This window comes from Pseudophryne corroboree, chromosome 10 (genome assembly GCF_028390025.1).
Source record: "Pseudophryne corroboree isolate aPseCor3 chromosome 10, aPseCor3.hap2, whole genome shotgun sequence".
Classification (NCBI taxonomy): Eukaryota; Metazoa; Chordata; class Amphibia; order Anura; family Myobatrachidae; genus Pseudophryne; species Pseudophryne corroboree.
Window position 1 is genome coordinate 223,839,719 of NC_086453.1, and position 22,938 is coordinate 223,862,656.

At 45.7% G+C, this 22,938-nt stretch overlaps 1 long non-coding RNA gene across 1 annotated transcript in view; it reads right to left on the reverse strand.

Moving 5' to 3' along the window:
- Window positions 1-2,958: 2,958 nt before the first annotated feature.
- The window catches only part of LOC134965444 (uncharacterized), a 94,521-nt gene continuing 74,541 nt past the window's right edge, over window positions 2,959-22,938 (reverse strand). The window contains exons 2-3 of the long non-coding RNA XR_010188363.1: window positions 5,491-5,878; window positions 2,959-4,124 (exon numbers count right to left, since the gene is read on the reverse strand). This is a non-coding gene — a long non-coding RNA (uncharacterized LOC134965444). The remainder of the gene's footprint in view (window positions 4,125-5,490; window positions 5,879-22,938) is intronic.

Consider the following 22,938-nt stretch of genomic DNA (forward strand, 5'->3'; position numbering starts at 1 on the left):
AGTTAGAAAAACAGAGTCTCTGTTTGTGCTATATGCTCCCCATAAACTTGGGTATCCTGCTTCCAAGCAGACCATTGCCCGCTGGATATGTCACACAATTCAGCAGGCTCATTCCACGGCACCTAAATTGGTAAAAGCCCATTCCACTAGAAAGGTGGGCTCGCCCTGGGCGGCTGCCCGGGGTGTCTCGGCATTACAACTTTGCTGAGCAGCTACTTGGTCGGGGTCAAACACGTTTGCTAAGTTTTACAAGTTTGATACCTTGGCCGATGAAGACCTAAAGTTTGGTCAATCGGTGCTGCAGAGTCGTCCGCACTCTCCCGCCCATTATAGAGCTTTGGTATGATCCCATGGTTCTTTTGGTATCCCCAACATCCTCAAGGACGTAATAGAAAACAGGATTTTAATACCTACTGGTAAATCCTTAGAGGATGCTGGGCGCCCGTCCCAGTGCGTACTGTATCTGCAGTTTTGTTCTGGTTACACACATATTGTGTTATGGTTTCTTCAGCTTGTTGTTGAATTTTGTTCATGTCCGTTGGCATGTGTTCAGTTGAATGCCATGTTATTCGGCATGTTTATGGCGTGAGCTGGTATGATGCTCACCTTGTTTGTTAAGTCCTTTCCTCAAAATGTCCATCTCTCCGGGCACAGTTCCAAACTGAGTCTGGGGAGGGATATAGAGTGAGGAGCCAGGTCACGCCCCTTTGAAAGTCTTAAAGTGCCCATGTCTCCTGCGGATTCGTCTATATCCCATGGTTCTTTTGTTGTCCCCAACATCCTCTACGGACTTATAGAAAAGGATTTACCGGTAGGTATTAAAATCCTGTTTTCCTCTTACCCTGCTCCTCATTCTGCCACCCATTTCTTCTTTCACTTGTCCCTTCTTCGCTCCTTACCTTTCTCCTTTTCTACTGAAGGTGATGGTCCTGCTGGCAAATGATAAGAAGTGATGAGGAGAAACCGGAGCACAGCAGGTAAGCACAATCTTCTCCTTTATATTTTATTCTTTATAATGCTGCTGTCACTGACGAAAACACTGGTGGCAGAAAAATATGCCAGTTTTTGCCAATGAAGCTTCCCCATATGAACAGCACAGGTATTATGGCAGTACTTGTATCGCACCAAAATCTGTTCTTTCAGCAGATTAAAATAATTTAAAATATCCTTAATTCCTTCCAGAATATTTTTAGTTTATGTAGAATTTTTATTTTTACCTTGTAGGGACGTGGGGGGTTCCCAAGACCAGTAACTTTCCTAGAGCCCCATGAAGTTTAAATCTAGCTCTGGTCATATTGCATCCTAGGACTCACTTCGGATTAGTAATGCATACAGAAGGCATGATGCCTCCATATTAGTGCAATCGCTGCTGCTTTTATGAAAGCATCAGTGATAGCTACTCCAACCACATCTGAATAGGGGCCTATATGGCAGTCACTGCGTCACTCTGCATTATTTGGTGGACACTGCATTATATGGCTGGCATTGTAACACTCTCCATTTTATGGTGGGCACTACAATGCTCAGCATTATATGGTGGGCACTGATTGTCTGTGTATTATATAGCGGTCACAAAAATGCTCTCCATATTGTCTGGCCATCACAAAAAAGCTTTAAGTGGTGGATGGCAGTCACTAAAATGCTATCATTGTTGTTTGGTGGGCATTAAAATTGCTCTAAGTATTGTCTGGTGGTCACACAATTGCTCTCAGTATTGTCTGGCACTCACAAAATAGCTGTCAATATTGTCTGGTGGCGACTGAATTGTTCTTTAATGGTCACTGAAATTCCCTCTATATTGTCTGGCGATCACAAAAATTGCAGATGGAATCAGTGATTGTTCCGCTACTGTGCATTTCGTGATTGGCTGAGACTTCACTCTGCGCATGTATCAAATTAGCAGTCCAAAGTCGTATGGATCTGCATCCATGGGCAAATGTGAGCCATAACAGGTTAGCATGGGGATCTATCTTGCCTCCGGTCAACTAGGATGAAGTTACACCACTGCAGAATAGTGCCCCCTGCCTCGTGGTGGCACATGTTGCACCAGCCTAGTTATGGCACTGTCTGGATTTCTTTAAAACTGATCAAAAAAAGCTAAAGGGGAAGATTAGAGATAGCTGCAGTAGCACAGCCATCCCATCAGATATATCTTATGGTACATGTGAATGCATTGCGATTTATCGCAATGCATTTCCATGTACCATAAGATATATTTGATGGGATGGATGATGGGCTGCATTAGGGTGCTAGGGGGGCTGGCCCAAATAGGCATATAAATAGCAGCAGCCATTTTAGCCATGTGCACACTGCTGCTCTGTGATTAGTGAGGCTGGTTTATACCTTCCGAGCGTTTCACATTGCTAGTGTGCTTTGCTTTGTTTGGTTTTTCTGAACAAAGTGCTCTTTATCCTGTTCTGTGATGGATTCCTACAGGTATCAACTTCTGTTAGCCTATGGCTATCTGAAGCTGAGACGTGACAGGGATCTGAAACGGAAGAGGCTGAGGTCTCCTTGGAGCAAGGAGTGGCTGATGAAGAGGGGGACTCTCTCTCACATGTAGCTCCTGACCGAGATTAGGGATAATAACCCTGAAGATTATCGCAACTACCTTCGAATGGATGACGATACCTGCCAGGAGTTGCTTGGTCTTGTGACTCCCTACACCGAGAGGCAGGACACCAAGATGCGGAGGGCCATCCCTGCTGAGGAGAGGCTGACTGCTACTCTGAGGTTCAGAGTACAGGGCGGTCGTTGGAGGACCTGAAGTTCGGGACCCTCATCTCCCCCCAGGCTTTGGGTCGGATCATCCCTGACACCTGCAAGGCCATTGTGAAGGTGCTGCAGAACCAGCATTTAAAGGTAAATAAAATACACACCACACCTGTTTAGTTACTTTTAAACTGTTTATAGAAAAAAAGTTTTTTCTTTTTTAATTTTCTTTTAAACAACTGTGCAAATTTATGAAATTATTTGCCAACATGGCACATAGAAATGTAAAAAACATCATATCACAATTTAGACATTTAGATAGATAGATAAATAGATAGATAGATAATGAAATAATTAAAAGGATTAAATAACAGTAATTCCCAATAAATATGGGGCGGTACTTTCCCTCCTAAAAGATGGAGGGCTATATGGCGTTTTGGGCACAGATTTGATTGGGAGAATACACACATGCTGTAAAGTGCAGAATGAATGGTCCCGGCCCCATTATTATGCACCTACAGCATGCGTGTGTCCTACCCCAAAACTCTGGCCCCAAAACACCATATAGCCTATACCGCACCATATTTATTGGGAATTACTAACTTTAAAACAAGGCCATTAACAATGTTCTAATTCCCAATAAATATGGTGCGGTACTTTAAGATGGAGGGCTATATGGTGTTTTGGGCACTGATTTGATTGGGAGAATACACACATGCTGTAAAGTGCAGAATGATTAGGGCCCGGACCCATTATTATGCACCTACAGCATCCTCCCCAAAAAATCTGCCCCCAAAACACCATATAGCCTATACCGCAAATATTTATTGGGAATTATAAGATGCCTACAAATTTTCAAACTGGGTCATGTCCTCCTCTGCCTCCAGCATAGCAGAGTATATGGCTGAGGAGCAGGTGGGTGAGGAGTAGGCTGTGGTTGGGTTGGTGGAATGAGATGGGGTTGGGTGGGGTGGAATAGGATGGGACTGGGTGAGAGGAAGAGTGAGAGGGCGGTGGTCGAATAGTATGACATCATCATGGAGTTTGGATTTTTGTGCTTTGTTCAGCATCTTTGAATTGAGACGCTGAATCTGCTCCACTTGACCCGGGGGTAGGTTACCCCTTGCAGAGGCTGTAAATTCCCCAAATTTTGAGTAGTGGGAGGGAAGGGGGGAAGGGGGGGGGGGGGCTGGGCAAGTCTTGCCTTGATCTCTTGAAATATAATGTCTTCACCCTCCTGGTCGGTGTGTTTTTTTTGTGTGTGTTCTCTTCCGGGGGTGCGCCGGAGGAACTGGTGATACAGAGGTATCAGAGGTAGCTGGTGTTTCAGAGGTAGGAACTTGGGGCTGGGATTCTTCCGTATCCTGGATGATGCTGAGGTCTGGGGTGGCGGGAATCTCCACACTTCCACTCTGTAGTAGATTCAAAAAAATACACTGTTTAAATACATATTTTAATTTTTTATTTCTATTTTTTTATAGCTCCCTGCAAGTACATCAGAATGGCAAGCTGTGGCAGAGGAGTTTGCCACCACCTGGCATTTCCCTAACTGTGGGGGAGCAATAGATGGCAAGCATGTCCTTATCAACCCTCCTGCAAACAGCGGATCCCTTTATTATAATTTTAAAGGGTATTTCAGCATCATGCTGATGGCAGTGGTGAATGCCAACTATGAATTCATCTTCATTGACGTTGGCAAAAATGGGCGTGCTTCAGACGGTGGGTCGCTGAAGAATACCACCTTCTAGGAGCGGCTCACCACAAAGACCCTGAACTTGCCATCTAGAGTGCAAACCAAGCATGGCCTCAAATTTGTTTTTGTGGCTGATGAGGCATTCGCACTCCATGAGAACATTATGAAGGCGTACCCCCAAAGGCACCTGACAAGGGAAAAGCGCATCTACAATTATAGGCTATCCCGGGCACGACGAATTGTAGAGAACACTTTTGGCATCCTGTCTAGCCGCTTCCGCATATTCCTAACGGCTATCAATTTGCAGGTGGAGAAGACAGATTGGATGGTGACTGAATGCTGTATCCTACATAACTATTTGCGCAGCAAAACCACCCAGCTTAGGATACTGCCCAGAGCAGCGCCAGGAGACCCAGACCCAGAACACCCAGAGGAGACTTAACCATTTCCCTCTGTGGAACCACCTCCCATTCTAGGGCGAATCTACGGGCAAAACAGGTCAGGGACGAGTACCTGGCCTATTTTAACGGGGTGGGTGCAGTTGATTGTGAGAAAGACAGCATTATGCTAGAATAGTCTTCAGCCATTTTGTATAACAGCAGCGATATGTTTGAATATAAAGAAACGCTTTTGCTTTAAGGTTATAAGTAATGCTGACATTTTTAGTTAGAAATAAGTTCCTCTGAGAATAGTGATGTTTTGGAGAACAGTAATTGTTTTGGGAACAGTGTCTATAGACAAACTCTCAAGGATTGTAATGTCTCATAATTTCTGTGTGTGTGAGAAATGACGCTTATGCTTATGTTTTGTGACGTGTAATAAATTCCTGTATATGCCTATAAGAACCCCAAGACAATAAACTGCTGCAGACTCATCTTGTGGAACATACTTCTTGTCATGTCTACTTGGTGAGCTCCCAATCGATTGGTCCAAGGTAATTTAAACAGACAACCGAAGGAACTTGATAAGGGAGAAAGTTTTTATTTCCAACAATTGGCAGGAGGCCCATATTTAAGTGTACTGTGTTGGACTGATGGTGGAACTTGCAAAAACGTAAAAAACGTATAAAAAAAAAATATACTTACAGATGCAAAGATAGGTCACCGTCTTCAGGCTCTGGTGTGGCAGTCCGAGGGAGGGAGGTGAAACCTTCCGGGTAGGCTCCTGGTCCAGGACAAACTCCAGCATGGGGTAGTACCAGAGCGAGGTCTTGTAAACCTGGGAAGAACCTGCTCCAGACCTTTTGGACTGTTGCATTTTCTTGTGTTCTTTCAGGAACACAGTATGCAGGTTCTGTATCTTTTTAATGACCCATTCATTGTTAGCACCGGACACAAAGGGCCTGCAGTACTCCACTAGCTCCTCCAAGGCCGCATTCCATTGCACTTTATCGAAATACCCCTTAACTTTGACCTTCCATAGACATGTCTAGTAAGCCGGTGATGAAGGCTATGTCTTGATCCAGAGACATATCTGTAATGAAAAAAAAGTGGTGCACAAACTGTTATATTTTGTGTTTTACAAACGGTTTTACTTAAGGTATATGGTTAAATAGTTATATGGTTAAATGGTTATATGGTTAGATGGTTAAATGTTTATATGGTTAAATGTTTTTTTGGTTAAATGGTGTTTAAATTTGTATAATATATGTTTTTAAAATAAAGTTTTTTTTGTAAATACTTTCCTCATTACACAAACATCAATGGTACAGCATGGGCGTACAGTGGCGGTGAAAAACATGGCCATTTTGGGGTTAAATTACTTTGGGTACACAGAAACACAAGGTGCAGCATGGGGGTACAGTGGCGGTGAAAACACATGGCCATTTGGGGGTTAAAATGACTTTGGGCACACAGAAACACAAGGTGTAGCATGGGGGTACAGTGGCGGTGAAACCAATGTTTTGGCGCCACACAAGCCCCTTTGTCAAGGGTTTACCTTGACAAAGGGGCTTGTGTGGCCCTGAAACGGTTTACAGGTTTATATGTCTGTTTGAATACCTTATCTGACATCACAAGTCCTGCTGAGTGCTGCTGGTTTTGTTCTGCTACATCTTCTTATATCTGGAGGGCACCGGAGGCAGTTGTTTTATTCAGTGGAGTGCTGAATCGTCTACATCTATCTATCTATCTATCTAGATATATATATATATATATATATATATATACACAGTATATATCGGAGTCTTAATCAAACACGTGTATTTACAGCAATTCCAACATTTCGGGGCTGAGCCTCCCCTTTGTCAAGGTGAATTAACGGTTAATTAACCTTGACAAAGGGACGGCTCAGCGCAGAAATGTTGGAATTTTGGGAGCACCCTTACAAATCTGATTAACATTCAGCCTTAGTGCAATATATATTTTTTAAAAAGGGTAGTCGTATATTCAAGAACACAGTGCTTTGCAACAACCTCTCACTCATGTATAACTGGTGGAGGTATAGTTGGTATGGGGGTTCCAATACTAACTGGGTGAAAATATGAGGAGAGTGGTTCTAAGAGTTAGTGGTCCTGAATACCAGTAACCACAGGCTAAATGATACATAAGTATTTTTTCTATAGTAAGAAAATTATTGAAAAAATATTCTAATACCATTCATAAGGGTTCCCTACCGCGGGTTAATTTTAGGAGAGAGATGACAGTATGTGTGTCCCAGAAACTTCTTTGGTTTATTTATTACTTTTAATTTGATAAAGTTCTTCTGTTACAGTAAGTATCTGCCAGTGATGGTAATTATATCATATTGGGCAAATTTAGCTGAAGGAATAGATAATGCAGGACAACAAAACTTTATCACATTAAAAATAATAAATAAACCAATTAAGTCTTTGGGACACACATACATCTCTCACCTAAAATCAACCTATCGCAGAGAACCCTCATAATAGATAGATAGATAGATAGATAGATAGATAGATAGATAGATAGATAGATAGATAGATAGATAGATAGATTTATATATATGTGTGTGTGTATATATGGAGAGAGAGAAAGAGAGAGAGAGACAGGTGTGATCCGGCTCTCCCAATAGTAATGCTGTGTGCGCTGGGTGCCTGCATATATTTGTGAAGATACAGGAGCCGGTGGTGCGGTACCTGCAGAATTTGAGGAGTAGGTGAGGGAGCAGCAGTTCTCACGCTCCTCTGTGCAGAGAGTAAGACTGAGCTCTGCCGATGAGAGGTCCCTGTAGCACAGCGGTTGCGATCGCGGTCATGGTTTGTATTGAGACAGAGACACAACTGTCTCTGAAAAAAATAATTTTGCTGATGTACTCGGAAACCCTGCCTACGTGTGCCACTGGCAGTGCTCCGTGGCCTCAGAGTCAGCATACCTGTAGATAAAAGTGATCACTGACACACTGATCACCGGCAGCAGGGTAGCACATTTATAGGCGCAGTGTATGGGGAGCCAAGAGCAGCAAGTACTTTATAGAGTGAGGGGGAGCCAGCAGCAGCCTGAGTGCACAAAAAATATTCTCTCTGCCTAAGGATGTACATACTTACTCAGAAAGGGGCTTGTATGGTGCTCTGGTGGCAGGGAGCAGGTTGTCCAGCTCTTTCTTCTCTTGTGTGCTCCTTTATCCGCTCCCGTTACCCACTCCTGCCTGCCCCTGAAGCACCTTCTCTTTCCGGAAGGTGGAAAAGGATCTGTCTCCTCCTAGAGGCAATTCGGGGTTTTTGAATACCTCAGTGTCCGGAACAGAGTCTACGCCAAACACATGTAGGCTGCTGAGGTAACCTGCTGCATGGCCACTGTCAAGTGATGCTGCTCGCAGAGCTGCAATAGAGTGACAGAGGAGGCATTTTGAATGCAGCACTAGCTGCGATTGGCTCACAGCTAGTACTGCATTCAAAATGCCGCCTCTGTCACTCTACTGCAGGTCCGCGAGCAGTACCGCTTAACACGAAGACAAATCCTCACCCCTGCTCCTCAGCACAATGCTGTGACCCACCACTACAGCCCAATCCTCCTCACTGTAGCTCTCTATTCAGCGCATACCCGGCTTAACGATTGAGCTGGCCCTGCTTTTGCTCTACAGCATCACTTCTCCAGGGCATTCTCAGCGGGTCACCCCTTCAGATCACCCGCCCATAGGCAGCTGCCTAAAGCTGCCTAATGGAAGCGCCGGTCCTGGTGGCGTGTCATGTTGACCCCCCCATTTTCAATGACCACGCCCTTTGTGGAATGTGGACAAACCCATTTTTTGGCAAGTGCCTTTGGCGCACACACACAGTACCACTAAGAAGTTTTTTCTACTTCCACCACTGAAGAGAAGAGAAAACTGAGTGAAAGGGTTGACTTCATAGCTGAAATGCTGGAAAAAGAAATTTTCATGCATAGGCGTGCGCAGCTAATTTTAATTAGGGGGTGCACTGCAGGAGGGGCATGTCTAGCACCTTTTGGGTGTGTCTAGCACCAGCTTTTGGGCGTGTCTAGCAATGCCCAGGATCATATCTAGCACTATTTTACATTCAGTAAAATCGCATGGCTTAATCTAATTTCTTCCTAGTTACTAATAATAAAGTAGATTTAATACACCCCAAAGAAATAAAATGAAACATAATGGTGCAACCACTGGCCGGTACTCACTGGCCCTCATTCCGAGTTGTTCGCTCGCTAGCTGCTTTTAGCAGCATTGCACACGCTAAGCCGCCGCCCTCTGGGAGTGTATCTTAGCTTAGCAAAATTGCGAACGAAAGATTCTCTATATTGCGAATAGAAATTTCTTTGCAGTTTCTGAGTAGCTCGATACTTACTCTGCCACTGCGATCAGTTCAGTCAGTTTCGTTCCTGGTTTGACGTCACAAACACACCCAGCGTTCGCCCAGACACTCCCCCGTTTCTCCAGCCACTCCCGCGTTTTTCCCAGAAATGGCAGCGTTTTTTCACACACACCCATAAAACGGCCAGTTTCCGCCCAGAAACACCCACTTCCTGTCAATCACACTCCGATCACCAGAACGAAGAAAAATCCTCGTAATGCCATGAGTAAAATACCAAACTTCTTAGCAAATTTACTTGGCGCAGTCGCAGTGCGAACATTGCGCATGCGCAATTAGCGGAAAATTGCTGCGATGCGAAGAAAATTACAGAGCGAACAACTCGGAATGAGGGCCACTGTCCGCTGCGGTATAACCCTGCATCCTAGCTGCCGCTGCACCCTACCGCTGCCTACACTGCCCCAACCTGTTCCGGCCCAGTGGCGGAACTGGAAAGTGATGGGCCTTGGTGCATATACATTCCCCTCCACCACCACCCCCACTACCCCAACACTTGCACCCCCCATCACCTACACCCTGATTTTGAGTGGGCCACTCTGCAAAGTATGGGAGATATAGGTAGCCGAACATTTCAATTTTAATATAACACAAGTAAAGTTTAAAATTTACACATGTGCCATCAGAGCCACATCTGCCTCTTTCTGTGCCATGAGACCCCTACTCCGCAGGTCACGAACATTTGTCACACGTGGCCTCATGCCCCTTATTCACATTACACCACACAGTATGAGCCAAAATTCACGTTACGCCACACGGTATGAGCCAAAATTCACGTTACGTCACACAGTATGAGCCACAATTCACGTTACGCCACACAGTATGAGCTGAAATTCACATTATGCCACACAGTATGAGCAAAATTCACATTTACACCACACAGTATGGGCCAAAATATACATTACGCCACACAGTATGAGCCAAAATCCACATTATGCCACACTATATCAGCCGAAATTGACATTATGCCACACGATATGACCAAATTCACACAATGCATTACGCCACACAGTATAAGCCAAAATTTACATTATGCCACATAGTATGAGCCAAAATTCACATTACGCCACACAGTGTGAGCCAAAATTTGCATTATGCCACACGGTATTAGACAAAATTTACATTATGCCACACGGTATGAGCCAAATTCATGTTACGCTACACAGTATGATCCAAATTCTCATTACGCCACACAGTATTCCCACAGCAGTGCCAGATACACATGAAACCTCTACTAAGGAAACTACTGAATGCTTGACTCAGCTAATATATTTATGTAAAACCTCATAGAGTAGCATGTCTTAGGGGGTCCCTTCTGCTTCCATGCAGGGCCTCACACAGTGTAAGCACAAGCAGCAGCGTTCCTTCCCTCCTCTCCTAGCAGAAACAAGGCCAAAGTTGTGCATCCATTCCTGGGTATATCGCACCAAACTCTTATGGTATACAGGGAGGGTGCTGAGCTATCGCTATTAGAAGAGGCCAGCAGCCAGGTACTGGAACCTCACTGTGAGACCGGCACTGGGAACAGCAGCCACAGGTGGGAGAAGCAATACAACCCGAGTTACTAAACTAAACTCCTCCTCCACTTCCTGCATACAGAGTGAGGAATGGACGCTGGGCAGCATAGAGACTGTGCTCTGCTGCTGCTCCCCGGAGCATAGAAGTGACTGCTCTCCCTGCTGCCACCTGTGCCAGACGATACTGAGCCATTATACCTTAGCATCCCGTGACTGCATGCACTCGTCGGCGCAGCGGCATGTACAGAGTGCACTGGTTGGGGCAATGTTTGAAGCAATGTAGGGGCCCACAATGTGTGGGGCCCCTGCACAACCACCCCTTTCGCCCCACCTATAATCCGGCCTTGAAGGTCACATATTAGATCATTTATTGTAGTATGGAGGACACTACAATAAATGATCTAACATGTGACTGAATATAAATGATATTACAGCCTCCATGCTCTAATATGTAGTATGGTCCTCATCCTCTAATAAATAGCACAGATTCAACACCAACCTCTCCACCCCTAACCTTTCTCTTGCTACTTACTGCTCTCTTCTTCTCCTGCTTTCACTCTGAGCTGCTTCTCACAGGCTGGCTGTGGGTGTCTTGCTTGCTGGCTCAGGCTGCTGTTCTTTCTGAGTGACACCTGCAGGAGGAGCAGTGGTGCAAGCGGGTGGGTACGGCGCACCCGTAAGAATTTAGCCGTGGGTACGCCGTACCCACACCGACGGGCCGCCGCTCCTCTTCCCTCCCTCTGCTGCTCCACGCCGTCCCCGCATCGCCGCACCGCCGCTGATGTGAGGGGAGGAGAGCGCGATGTGAGCGGAGGAGAGCGCAGCCTGCGCCTCTCCTTCCCCTCAGTCTCCGGCGGGTGTCATAGTTTAATTCAGCGCCGATCCGTGAGCCAATCAGAGCTCGCACTGCGAGCTCTGATTGGCTCACGGATCGGCGCTGAATTAAACTGTGAGACACCCGCCGGAGACTGAGGGGAAGGAGAGGCGCAGGCTGCGCTCTGCTTCCCTCACATGACAGACAGGACGGCAGCGACCAGCGGCAGCGGTGAGCAGGGAAGGGGGGGGGCATGTTATACCTGGCACTGGGGGATATCTGGCACTGGGGGGGGGGCATTTCTATCTGGCACTGGGGGATATCTGGCACTGGGGGCATATCTGGCACAGGGGGGCATATATACCTGGCACTGGGGGATATCTGGCACAGGGGGGGCATGTATACCGGGCACTGGGGGATATCTGGCACTGGGGGGGCATGTATACCTGGCACCGGGGGATATCTGGCACTGGGGGCATATCTGGCACAGGGGGGCATATATACCTGGCACTGGGGGATATCTGGCACAGGGGGGCATGTATACATGGCACTGGGGGGGCATGTATACCTGGCACTGGGGGATATCTGGCACAGGGGGGCATATATATACCTGGCACTGGGGGATATCTGGCACAGGGGGGCATGTATACCTGGCACTGGGGGATATCTGGCACTGGGGGGGCATGTATACCTGGCACTGGGGGATATCTGGCACTGGGGGCATATCTGGCACTGTAGGGGCATTTCTGTATCTGGCACGGGGGGCAATGTATATCTGACACAGTGGGGGCATTTGTGTATTTGGCACTGTGGGGCAATGTGTATCTGACACTGTGAGGCAATGTATATCTGGCACTCTGGGGGCATTTCTGTATCTGGCACTGTGGGGCAATGTGTATCTGGCACTGTGAGGCAATGTGTAGCTGGCACTGTGGGGCAATGTGTATCTGGCACTGTGGGGCAATGTATATCTGGCACTGTGGGGCAACGTGTATCTGGCACTATTGGGGTCATACGTGTATCTGCCCCTCCCCCCATATGTGTATCACGCCCCCATTTTCATTGGCCTTGGCCCATGTGGCATCTGGCCCCACCCATTTTTTTGCACGCGCGCCTTCGGCGCGCGCACACAGTACCCGTAAGACATTTTTTCTACTTGCACCACTGAGGAGGAGGGGACTCAGGCTGGGGAGTAATGGTAAAAGATGGTACATACGGCGAGATCCGTGCTTAAATTCTAAGCAATCTGACTAGATTGCTTAGAAGTTAAGCACGGATCTCTCCATGTGTATGCCCACAGCAATAGCGATGCGTGGCCCTGCGTGTCACTATCGCTGACTCTAGATTTGGCATGCAAGCAAGCATGTGAAGTGAGCGGTCCCCCGTCCCCACCCCACATCGCGCTGTGTGCTGAGCAGGGGGATAGATGTGTGCTGAGCGGTCTGTGCTAGATCGCTCAGCACACATCTCTCTCGTGTGTATGGGGCTTAAGCCTGTCATCTTCGGCTGTGGGGCACCCACACTTCTCCACACGATCGCAGCCCGCTAAGCTATGCCCCCTCACATAAAGGGGCGTGGCTTTAAAGCAGCAGTGCCCACCTTGGAATGAATTAGCTCCGGGCTAACCCCTTCCTGCTTAATACCTGCCACGGCTGTAAACTCTGGAAGGGAAAGAGTTGTTCTCTCAGTGGTGGCTGCAACTGCAAGCTCCAGACCCTACCTGCTTTAACTTGTAAGGGCGCAGCAGCACTTCCCAGCTCTGCAGTCTGAGGCTCTCAGTCTAACTTGGAGAGCAGATGTACGCGTTCATGTGCTGCTTGAGGACAGGGACCATCTTCAAAGCGCTTCCTGCGCTCACTCAGCAGGGATGGTGAGCGGGTAGCGTCGGCCCTGAGTAAAGTATATACAGCCAGTGCCAGCACATTGTCCTGACCGGGCGCAAGTGCATCTGGGGAAGGCACAGTGACAGGAATGAGCAGCAGGTGGCGACGTCCGATCACACACCCGCGGGCTGCAGCGATCATCACTGTGCGTGGCATTTGGGGGTGATGGACATTAGGGGGTGCCTGTGTGCACCAGGTACCCCCCATGCGAATGCTTATGTTTTTATGTTTACGTAACAGAACCTTTAGGGGGAATTAATTTGGCAATGACAACCTGTTTTCGAACGAAAAACAGGCTGTTATCACAACTTGTGAAAATAATATGTGAAAAATTACCAGCGAAAATATCTCCATAGGATTATCGCAAAGATAAAAATGTCGGGGCTTGGTTCAGAACCACTGGGGTACCCCCGTTGATGACTAATTAGGTACTTATAAGTTTTTAATTATTTTTCTTTGGCCAATAATGACCAAATTTTTTGGGTGAAAAAATGCAAAATGCACAAAATTGGGGTACAAGGTATGGGGCAGGTGTACGGGGGTGCTTTATGAGTGGGACAACTGTTTTTAGGCATTCAGGTGGGAATTATTGGGGGGGGGAGTCAACTTTTTTTTTAAAGGGCTCAAAAATGAGTCAAATATATACTATAGGTTCAAACTGCTGCTAATCGGGATTAGGGGGTCGGGAAGACGTGCGTGCTTTTCAGGTTCTCAGAGGATGCCTTCAACTCCACCTTCATATCCACTATAGTATTATCAAGTGACAAGGGGAAAGGAGTAAAAGGAAGCGGACAGTTAGAAAAGATACCTTTATGTGGAAGACGACTCACAAGATATAGTGAGTCGGGTATGCTGGATATCAGTTTATCTTCCTAAATTTTGGTGAACAGATACCTTTAGAAGATTTATACAGTTTTATTCATAGTAAGTAAGGTACGGTTTGATACCATACCTACACACCTCTCACTGTGGTGGACCTTTAAAAGAAGATATATACCCTTCTGAGAAATAAGGTGACGGACCCACCCTTTTTGACTTATTAAGGGGTTGGAGAAAGAAAGGGGGAAGGAAAATCTCCATCTTCAGACCTTACTATAATTCCTGTTCCCCTCTCTCTATTTTGCAATCCATTTGATATTCTGATATCCTCATTGATCGAGACTGGAATAACCACCAGGTGATAGAGGGGGAGAAGTTGAGCACAGAGAGGAAGAGGGTTGATATAAAGATACCTTTATGTGAAAGACTACTCCTGGAAAATAGTAAGTCGGGTACGCCTGATACTATCCCATCTCCCCAAATATTCAGTGAAAAGATACCTTTATAGGATTTATAGAGTTTCATTTGTAGTAAGTAAGGTACGGTCTTGTACCATACCTACTAATCCTTCACTGTGGTGGACCCCTAAAGGAGAGATACACCCTTTTTGAAGAAAGTTTAAGAACTATCAGAATACTCCAATCTCCTGCTCTAAGGAGAATAGGGTGACGGATCTACCCTGTTTGATTTACCACGGGGGCGGAGAAAGGGGGAAAGAAATTTTCATCTTTAGATCTCACTGCAATCTCGTTCCCCTCTGTCTGTTTTTGCCTTGAATTTGAGAAATCAAGTCACGTGGGACTGAGAAGAAATCGATCATATCCTGTCAGCCAGAACAGTGAGGAACATCTAAGGACTGTTTCCCAGTATATGAGCACTGACTCCTATGTATGGTCACATTTATGTTTTGTAAAATATCTGAAGTAAGCGCTGTTTAAGGTTGTTTCCAATTTTGATTGTAAAAGTTTCCATATACTAGTACCCATTTTTATGTAACCATAATTAAGGCAGAGCATTTATTTTGCAGAAAAACACTTGCTTTCTATCATTTTTACACAGTTTTAGAATAATGCATATAATAGCCATTTGACACATTTTAAGAACCCAAAATATTGTTTTATGGCCAATAATAGACTTCTGTACTGTTTTCCTATATTAGTTTCTCTTTTTTGGGGGGTACAGGCACATTTTCCCATTTTCACCTATACTTTGCTGCAGTGGCTCCTGCCTGGATGGAGGAGGGTGCTGCCGCTGGCCGTGCTGCCTGGTCCCTGCTGCCTTGTCCCAGGGCCATCTTAACAGCAGTGTAGGCCCCTGGGCAAAGCAATGCACTGGGGCCACTACTCATCCTCCAGCGGTAGAGGTGGGGGTACTATCAGCTGCAGCTTTGATGTCCCGTGGGCAGTAGGGGGTGTTCTATCTTCCGCTCAGCATGTAGGACATGGAGCAGTCATTTCTGCTAATTACTTCTTTACTGCACAGATGGTGAGAGATGAGGTGGGAGGGAGAACAATAAACTGTAGAAGGGGGCATTGGGCTGAATGAAGTGGCCCCAATACATGACTTACAGGGTGGTAGGGGGTGTTTAATACAGGGTGGCTAGGGGAGTGGGCTTAATATTCATCATTTTCCAATGGGAGGGAAACTTGCTTTACTGCAGATATCTCCAGTTATTGGAAATAGAGAGTCCCACCTTTCAGGAGGTACTGGGGACTTGGGGATCAGAGTTCAAGAACCAGAGCAATCCACCGACGAAAATATAAAACTGCATTCCAGGCGTGTGCAGCTGGAGCAGGGACCAGCTGCTGGAAGGCTGATATCTCTGGTTCTGGACATAGTAGAGACAAGCTGCCAGTGTCCACTGAAAGGGGAGAGTTCCGACTTTTGGAATATGCGATGACAAAAACTCTTTGTCAGACAGAACCCGAGATATCTGGCTGGGAAGAGCAATTAACAGGCTTGGATGGGGACCACTGCTTTGAAGTCAAATATCTCCAGTTCCCCAGGGCCGATTTTCAAAAATCTGGTACTCCTAAAAAAGTGGAACCCTCTGCTATCAGTGTAGGGCCCTTATACTCCCGGGGGCCCTTGGACAACTGCCCTTTGAGCCCATATGAAAAGACGGCCCTGCCTTGTCCCCGCCGCCTTCCCCCATCACTGGCCGGATCCAAGCACCTGTAAAATATAGCTGACAGGTGCCAGGACCGGTTCATGCGCAGTAGCCGCGGCGGTACTGCACATGATACTCACGGACTGCATCTGGCTCACTGAGCTGAGGTGGCAGATTTCACTGGGGGTGCTGCAGTCCTGTAGTCCATAGGTAAAGTTTGCCACTGCACATCAGTAAGAATTATCGGGCTAATACCTTTTTTGCAAAAGGCAAAAAAAGAACTGGAACCAGGCGCTAATATATCACCAACAAAACCTCGTGATTATATACAATTAGTTTAGGTAATTACAATAAGCTGCAGGAGAGTTCTTGACTTGGGGTCAACAAGTCAAAAACAAGCACTGGAATTCCCAAGTGCCAATATCCAAAAGACTCTAACAAATACCCTCTTGCGCTGTCACAAATATGATATGGCTGAAAGTCCAATAAACCAAACTTATTATCCTATAAATTTTATACATTTTATTACATAGAAGAAATATACTTCATGAATAGAAAACTAGACCGGTCTAAAATAACTAACAATAGATACTCATATGTAATATTATAAACATCCTAAGGAGGTGATTCCAAGCATACTCTGTGCACAGAAGAATGCAATAATATAAACAGATAAAACTCAGTCCATATATTCAAATCAATCAAAAATCAATAGCAGCTGTGGTTAGAACCCATAGAGCAAATATAACTCTTTGAAAGTTATTTTGTATCAAAGTTCCTCAATAGATTGCCGCTCAACAAATTAAAAAGTTGTTATATGAAACCGCTCCACGCTAGAGCCTTACGTGTGGCTTCCGCCAGTGATATCAGCACAGGAGAGACCCAGTAACAAGTGAGATGGTCTCGGGCTGCGGGATCCGGCACCTACATTGGTGCCTGCTGTTGGAAATAGTACCCGACCTCAAGGCTCTGTGAGTCCTCACCTCTATGTGCTGCATGCAGGCACCAATGTCGCGGTCTCTCTCCTCCCGATTTTTGTCTGGCTGATGACAGTGGCAGACGGCGGCAATAAATTATGGGTTCAATAATGATGCAGGGGTCCAATACTTCTACCTCTGATGCGTTCCACTCCTCTCACAGGGGCTTTATCAAAGAATGCCTTTTTTGCAGTTTTCTAATTGGGTTGCATGATAAATACAGACTCAAAGCAGACTTTTTGGGTGATACAGTAGGTGCAATAAGTTTTCCAGTGACAACGGTTTGTATTTTTGCAGGCAATTGAATTCTCCCCTTAATGTGCATATGGACATGTGCAAACCATTTTGATGCATGTATACAAAGTAGGGAAATGCTTTTTTAGCTGTAATAAAACATATGTGCGTGTAACTTTCCACCAGGCCTATAAAGAGAAACATTTTAACGAATGTGGGCATCTGAAATGTAAGCGCTTAAAATATATAGCAGAAATGCCAGGCTAAAGTACACATAATAATCTACAAATAAGATATAAATTCTCAACATCTTTAGCAAATCTACATATCTCACAAACTTGCTGCTTCTGAATCAGGTTACTGAAGCGAGATGATGACCGTGTTTTCATTTATCTTTTCTTTCTCTTTTATTAAATACGCCTGTTTATGGTGATAGTGTGACAGCAGTGCTGTCTTCCATATGTTCCACGTATACTGTGTGTAATCTAAATGTATTATGTTTGTGCAGTAAATAGGGTGTATACTGTACTGTATAAGGCAGGCTTTTCAGTGTTACTGATAATTATACATCATTGAACTTCGACTCTGTTAATGTTACATCCTAGAACCTGCTATTCCTCATGTAATACTATAATCTCCAAAAGCTTGCTGCAATTATCATGCATTCATGGTGAGCAGTGTATTATAAATCTATAGTAGGAAAGATGTAGATGAGTCAAATCACTAGTTTTCATATTTATGCCATTGCCAATAGGGATTTTTGTGTCTAAAACTGCTTAGTAACCAAGGGGTCTATTTACTAAGCCTTGGATGGAGATAAAGTGGATGGAAAGTACCAGCCAATCAGCTCCTAACTGTCATTTTTCAAACCCAGTCTGTGACATGGCAGTTAGGAGCTGATTGGCTGGTACTTTATCTCCGTCCACTTTATTTCCATCCAAGGCTTAGTAAATAGTCCGTTAAGTTTTGTAATTTCACAATAATTTGCATGGTGACATCACATCCGTTTGTGGAGAAATAGAACAAATTTAGACTTACTCATAATGTAAAAAACAATGCTAAAATGGCAGTAGTTTTCTATTTACTGTACATTGTAATCAGGGGCATAGTTGGAAACTAGTGTGCCCCATAGCAACATTTTTAAAGGGAACCCCCAGCTTCTAGAAAAACACCTCTCTCCGCAGCACTCCACCAAAATGGGCATGCCTAGTGATGCCCAGGTTGTGCTGGTACAAATGTATATGAGCCCCTTGTGATGTCGGTAATGTAATATATACTGGGAGACAGCTCCCTCTGATATTCCGTGTCAGTCTTTTTGAATATTATAAGTGTGCATTATATTAGGCAGGGTGCACTGTGGTCATGTTGCTACATGGTCAGTGACTGGCTTTGAGCTGTGAATTGTTATCACATGTGCAGTATCTATCAGAGGTCTGATTCAAGGGCAACTCTTTACCACTTCACTAGCCATGTTAACTTACTACACATTTTAGTGCTGAGTGTAAGAAAGAGCACTTATGTGTGTGTGTTCCCCCTACTACATGTATACATATTGATTTTCTGTCAATTTCTCCCCTCCACCAAACCTCTATTTTTATTCATATACTTTGTGACATTTTTTTCCACCCCGCCCCCCTAATAAATGTATATATAATACACATTTAATCCTACATAATAAATGGCTAACACTGCTCCTCACCTCTATGGTGTGCCGGCAGCCACTAGATGGCGCCCAATGCAGCAATTCAAGTGTTGCTCTGTTCAGGCGCGTGCACACACACCCCTACACTTACGCATACACACACTATAGGAACAAGGGTGCAGGTGCACCATACACCATTACAATTATAACAACCATAATATTTGAGGTTCTTGGCATATATTGGCCAGTATATGAGCCCGCCCACCTACTTCACAGTGACCTCATCGGACAGGTCCCTAACACTATAGGGGTTCGCCTCTGGGGCGCATAGTACCCCCAAACCACCCCAGCCCCACCACCCCAGGGCATCACACAGAAAAAGGATAGGAGTGAAAGATCAATTTAAGCAAATGAAAGAGGCTGCTGAGTGTTAAAGAAAAAAGTGGACAGCAGTAAGGTGTCAAAGTGTTAGAAAGTGAGGTTTAGCTGAGCAGTGTTACAAGTGTAAAAGATATGTGAAAAATTCTACATAAATATCAAATAAACACAAGGTGATATAAGTGTTAGAAATAAATGTAAGGTGGCGATGCCCCAAAGTGGCCCAGCCAGAGCAATCCAGCGAGCCCCATGCCCCAAAAGTTCACCCCCAAACTGACTTTGTTTATAATTGAAAGGATCTTACCTATGTCTTTTGTGCAGTCAGCATGTGCTGGTTGTTATTATTATTATTATAATTATCCTTTATTTATATGGCGCCACAAGGGTTCCGCAGCACCCAATTACAGAGTACATGTGCACATAATCAAAACAGGAAAACAGTGACTTACAGTTGAAGACAATAAAGGACAAGTACAGGGTAACTAAGCATAACTACACCAGTAAACGACGTAGAGATAAGTTCCACGGTGGCCAAAAAACTGCGGGATTTGGGCAGTTGAGGATTATTAAAGTAAGAAAAGTATAAGCACATGAGGGAAGAGGGCCCTACTCGTGAGAGCTTACATTCTAAGGGGAGGGGTAGACAGACAGGGGTGACACATATGGGGTACATAGAGAGCATGGAACAGAGGGTTAGGATGAGATTTGGCTGGGTTTGGTAAAGAAGTGGGTCTTAAGAGCCTGTTTGAAGTTTTGTACAGAGGTGGAGAGTCTGAGGGGGAGAGGTAAAGAATTCCAGAGAAAGGGAGCAGCACATGAAAAATCTTGGAGATAGGAGTGGGAGGAAGTAATCAGAAGACAGGAGAGTCGGCGTGCATTAGCAGAGCGAAGAGGACGGGTGGGAGAGTAAAGGGAGACAAGGTCAGAGATGTAAATGGGAGAGGAGTGGGTGAGTGCTTTGTAAGTGAGTGTGAGAAGTTTGAATTGGATTCTGAAAGGGAAGGGAAGCCAGCAAAGGGCTTGTAGGAGAGGGGAGGTGGACAAAGTGCATTTGGTGAGGAAGATGAGCTGGGCTGCAGCATTGAGGATAGATTGGAGTGGAGAGAGGTAATTGTCAGGGAGGCCAGTTAGGAGGAGATTACAGTAGTCCAGTCTGAAAATAATCAGTGAGTGAATAATGATCTTAGTGGCATCCTGGGTGAGAAAAGGTCTGATCCTGGAAATGTTTTTGAGATGAAAATGACAGGTTTGTGAGAGGTGCTGAATGTGTGGTTTGAAGGAGAGGGAGGAGTCAAGGATTGCGCCAAGACAGCGTACTTGGAGGCTAGAGGAGATAGTCGTGCCATCAATGGATAATGAGATTGTGGGAGGTGAGGCTCTGCGGGAGGGTGGGAAGATGATCAGCTCAGTCTTAGACATGTTGAGTTTAAGAAAGCGCTGGGACAACCAGGAAGAGATAGCAGAAAGACAGTTGGAGGTACGAGTGAGGAGAGCCGTGGAGAGATCAGGGGAGGAGAGGTAGATTTGAGTGTCATCAGCATAGAGGTGATACTGGAAATTAAAAGAACTAATGAGTTCACCTAAAGAGGACGTATAGAGAGAAAAGGAGAGGACCAAGAACAGAGCCTTTGGGGACACCAACAGTTAGTGGAAGCGGGGGGAAGGTAGAATCATGAGAGGAGACAGAGAAGGAACGATCAGAGAGGTAGGAGGACAGCCAGGAGAGGGCAGTATCATGCAGACCAAGGGAGTGAAGGATTTGCAGAAGGAGAGGGTGGTCCAAGGTGTCAAAAGCAGCAGAGAGGTCAAGAAGAATAAGCAGAGAGTAGTGGCCCTTAGATTTGGCTGCATGGAGGTCATTGCAGACTTTTGCGAGGGCAGTTTCAGTGGAGTGGAGAGAACGGAAACCAGACTGGAATGGGTCAAGCAGTGAGTGAGAGGAAAGAAAGGCAGTGAGGTGATTATAGACAATACGCTCAAGAAGTTTGGAGGTAAAAGGGAGGCGAGAGATGGGTCGATAGTTGGAGAGAGTGTTTGGATCAAGGGTAGGTTTTTTAAGAATAGGGGAGACAAGAGCATGCTTGAAGGCAGAGGGGACAGTGCCTTATGAGAGGGAGAGATTGAGAAGGTGGGCAAGATGGGAACAGGCAAAGGAGAGAGGTACTGTAGCGGAGGAGGTGGGAGGGGATAGGGTCAAGTGGGGAGGTTTGTATGGGGGGGGAAAGAACGGATGAGGGCCATGACTTCCTCACCAGATACATGGGAGAAAGATGTCAGAGTTGGTGAGATTGAAGGGGAGGGGTGGCAAGGGATGGGTGGTGGCTGGTCTGGTGGGATGTGATGTCCTGACGTATGGAGTCAATCTTGGATGTGAAATAAGTGGCAAAGTCAAGCACAGACAATGAGGAAGGGAGAGGAGGTGGGGGTTGGCAGAGGAGGGAGTTAACAGTGGCAAAGAGGCGCCAGGGGTTGGAAGACTGGGTAGAGATGATGATTCTGAAGTATGATTGTTTAGCGAGGTAAAGGGCAGTACTGAAGGATGAGCGCATAAATTTGAAATGGAGGAAGTCTGCTTTAGAGCGTGATTTCATCCACTGTCGCTCGGCAGTACGTGAGCATTTTTGAAGATATCTGGTGCATTTGGTGTGCCAGGGTTGAGGTGTTGATCTGCGAGGGGGAATAGTGGTTGGCAGAGCAACAGAGTCAAGGGCAGAAGTAAGAGATGCATTGTATAGGGATGTGGCTTGTTCAGGGCATGTGTGAGAGAGAAGAGGAGAGAGAAGTGAGTCAGGGAGGATAGGGATGAGGTGTCAATAGCCTCAATGTTATGCTTAGCGATGGAAGCCTTAGGAGGGAGAGATGGGGAAGCAGAGATAGATAAGTTGAAAGAAAGCAGGTGGTGGTCAGAGAGGGGAAAAAGGGAATTGGAGAAATCAGAAATATCACAGCGGTGAGTGAAAACCAGATCCAGTGAGCTCCCGTTTACATGGGAGGGTGAGGTGGTCCACTGGGAGAGATCAAGAGAAGAGGTGAGGATAAGGAGTTTAGACTTTAGAGGCAGGTGATTTTGTGGGGTTATCGATAGGGATGTTGAAATCACCTAGAATAATGGAGGGAATGTCAGAAGAGAGGAAGTGAGGTAGCCAGGAAGCAAAGTTGTCGAGGAATTTGGAGGAAATGCCAGGTAGACGGTAAATGACAGCAACTCGAAGATTAGTAGGTTCGTAGAGGCGTATTGCATGGACCTCAAATGTTGAGAATGTAAAGGATGGTTCTGGAGGTATAAGTTGGTATGCGTAGCTTGTGGGTAAAAGGATCCCAACACCACCCCCATGGCAACCCCCGGTTCGGGGTGTGTGTGAGAATGTGAGGCCCCCAG